We start from the raw sequence: 3,580 nt of genomic DNA, 5'->3' as shown, positions 1-3,580 counted from the left end.
GGTGTGTGTGTGTGTGTGTGTGTGGCAGCTTCCAGCCTCCTTTCCTTTCACTGGCTGTGTGTTTGACCCGCTCTGGTCAGAATCTGGTCAGAACCGGAGCCGGTGGGTCTGACTGGACCTGCGGTTCTGCTGTGATGTTCGGAGCCGTTAGTCGGGATCAGCAGCCTGAGACCCTGAAGCTAAAATGTTGCGGCAGAGAAAAGCTTTTCTGGAAACGACCTGCTGCTGATCGTTTCGTCGTCATGGTTTCATCAACATATTTTCATCAAATCATTAAATAAAAACATCGGTTTGTTCATCCTGGTTTTATGCTAATAAAGTCAGGAGACGTTTGTATGAAATGCTGCGTGTTTAAATCACGAGTCATAATTTATCATCTTATTGTGCTGGAATGCTGATGATTATTTTAAGATAAATCAGGTTTTATCAGCGTTTTCTGCTAAACTCTTTAATCAAATTTAATGTCATCAGACTCTGAGTATAGAATTAAATCCTCTTTATCRTCTATTTTAGCTTGCTAACATTTTCTSCAGCACATTGTGTCCAATGTTAGCATTAGCGATTTATTGTAAAAACCTGGGAACATTAATCAAACTAAATTATCACATTCTGTTACGTTTCTGGCACAAAATGCTAATCAATGTTTCCACTGTCACACATTAGCATTAGCAGTTTGGCTAGCTCTGTCCAGGTCAGTGCAGTGGTGCAGTGGGTAGCACTGCTGCCTCGCAGCCAGAAGGTCCTGGTTCGGTTCCTGGTTCCTTTCTGTCCAGAAACATGACTGTGAGGTTAACTGGTCTGTGTGTTCATGTCTCTGTTGCCCTGCAACCTGTCCAGGTGACCTGTGACCCCGCCTCTCGCMTGAAACATTTGCTGGAGGAACCAGAACCTCCTGGGAACAAGGTGGAAGAAAACATCAGAGCAGGGGGTCCAGAGTGGGTCCAGAGTGGGTCCAGAGTGGGTCCTGGAGGCTCCTGCATGTTTCAGTCTCTACCTGGTTTAACACACCTGCATCACATGAGGCTCATTAGAGGCCAGAGAGGAACTTTGACCTGCTGAGGAGGATGGAGCTGCCTCTAGTGGAGGAGGATGGTRCTGCCTCTAGTGGAGGAGGATGGTACTGCCTCTAGTGGAGGAGGATGGTGCTGCCAGCAGGGAGAGACTGAAACATGCACGAGCCACTTTGGGTCCCTTGGTTTAGACAAAATGATCTGGTTGGGTTCATGGAACAGTTAGCTGCTCCTGTTAGCTGCTCCTGTTAGCAGCTGCTGTTAGCTGCTCCTGTTAGCAGCTGCTGTTGTTAGCTGCTCCTGTTAGCTGCTCCTGTTAGCAGCTGCTGTTAGCAGCTCCGTCTCTGGCCTCAGTGTGAACAGTTGAGAGGATCAGTGGGAGGAAAAGTTGGGTCCAGGTTTAATGAATTAATCTGACGTTTCTGCCTCCAGACTCATTTGCAGAGGTGAGCAGCACAGATTGAGGTCAGCAGACACAGCGATGCTATCGGCCCGCCGCCTCGTCAACCAGCTTTTTCATTAAAAGCTGCTTTTCTCTTTCCCTGAAACTGAAAGTTAATCCGTTTCCAGGACGGATATCATTTGATTCATCTGCAGCATTAACATGTTTGGAAATCAAACAGATGTTTGAAGGAGGATTTCTGCAGAGAAAATTCATTTCAGGACAGAAACGGCTGAGAGATCAGGACCAACAGCAGCAGATATTATTAGTTGGGATCAATAAAGTGTTTCTGAATTTGAATTTTGAATATGATCCATCACTTCATCCGTTCATCATTCATTCATTTTGCTGAATATCTTGCATATTAAATTCATAACTCATCAAATGAATCCAGCTGCATCGTCCCTCCAGTCAAACGTTTACTGATGTTTTATGGGACTGAATTAATGTTAATAATTATTATTTTGGCAGCCGTCATATTTATCCAAAGCTTCTGTTTTAGCTCCGTGAGGCTCAGGTTTGTCTGCTAGCAGCTCCAGAACCCAGCAGAACCCGGTAAGGTCTGACCCGACTCCCAGCTGATTCTGGAACAGCAGATGTTCATGTGAATAACAGTCCAAGCTGTGGTTCTGAAGGTTCTGAAGGTTCTGAAGGTTCTGCTGCATCACCATCCTGGCCGGTTCCTCCCAACAGAACCTGCTGCTGCTCTGCAGCTCAGACATCAATAATAGATCCTCACATCAAACAGGCCTCTCTCTCCCCCTGCTGTCGATCGCCCCGGGCCGAACCCGACCAGAACATTTCTGCCTTTCACATTCCATCTTTATTTTTCTGTGGAATTTGTTATTTTTGTGTAAATTAATTAATAATTTAGCCTGAAACCGTCTCAGTGCTGCCCCTTTGGGTTGAACGGCGGTACTGCAGTTGGAAGGTCCAGTTGGCTTGATGCTGACGTCACCCTCCGTTCTCACTCTGACACGCCCCCTTGTGGCAAGTCAAGCACTGCTAGTGTAGCTAGCATTGATCGATATGTGTGATCGGCTAGCGATGTGAAGAGAGTGTAGCGGCTAACGGCACAACCTGCTGCCCCTTAATGACGCCATGACAGTCTGCTGACAGGAAGATGGTGGCTAGTTGGTTTAGCAGAGAAAAGTTTAGTTTGTCAGAAAAAAATGTGATCTGACATCTGTAACAGCATCTTAGTGCTAAACATGTAGCAGATAATGCTAATGTTAGCATCCACTGCAGCTGCTAGCTCTAATGTTAGCATCCACAGCAGCTAATGCTAATGATAGCATCCACTGTAGAAACTAACTCTAATGTGGTGTTGTCTCACCACGTCTGGACTGCTGCCCACCTGAAGCAGAACCTGACAGAACCTGAAGCAGAACCTGAAGCAGAACCTGACAGAACCTGAAGCAGAACCTGACAGTGGTACTGACTCTCTGAAACAATGCAGCTCTGCTCCAATTAAACACGACTCTGAGCGACTCTCGGTTCTGGGCTCGGTTCTGTTTATGCTGACCCGATTCGTCCAGCAGATGGTCCAGTTTGCTGTTCCTGGTGCCAGACTGGAGCTTGGTCCAACAGAACCTCTGGATCTCAGTCAGCAAACAGCCGTTAATTAATGCTTAATGAGCAGTTATTAATGATTTATAAAGTGCTTACGGCTGAATTAATAACATTTATTAGCGTCTGTAAAGGAAACCTGATTGGAAGGCTGATAAAGCTGCTGCTGTATGTTTACATCTAATTCAGATTCAGATCTGGATTACCATAACAACCCTGAACAKGAMCGTCTGGTCTAATATGAGCGCTTACAGCTGCTGATTATCCAATAAAACAACATTATGTCATCAATAAACTGATCAGATTCTCGGCTGCATTCATCCAGCGTGACGCTGCCCCCTGCTGGCGGCGCCACGTCATTACCGCATCTGGCCAGATGCTGCAGTTCCGCCTCATCTGCAGGGGAGAGACGGCAGCAGAGAAACTCATGAGCTCTGATCATGACTGGCAGGAAAACATCAGCGGCCATGTTGGATCTAAACCATCAGCGGCCATGTTGGATCTAAACCATCAGCGGCCATGTTGGATCTAAACCATCAGCGGCCATGTTGGATCTAAA

General features: G+C 46.4%; 1 protein-coding gene across 1 annotated transcript in view; it reads right to left on the bottom strand.

Annotated features, from left to right (window-relative positions):
• The window catches only part of LOC103460881 (inactive dipeptidyl peptidase 10-like), an 18,529-nt gene that overhangs the window by 9,630 nt on the left and 5,319 nt on the right, over positions 1-3,580 (bottom strand). The gene's annotated exons all lie outside the window — the stretch shown is intronic.

This window comes from Poecilia reticulata, unplaced genomic scaffold, assembly GCF_000633615.1.
Source record: "Poecilia reticulata strain Guanapo unplaced genomic scaffold, Guppy_female_1.0+MT scaffold_319, whole genome shotgun sequence".
In the NCBI taxonomy this organism is placed as follows: Eukaryota; Metazoa; Chordata; class Actinopteri; order Cyprinodontiformes; family Poeciliidae; genus Poecilia; species Poecilia reticulata.
Note: the sequence above shows the minus strand (reverse complement) of the source record. Positions and strands in the feature narration are given on the sequence as shown.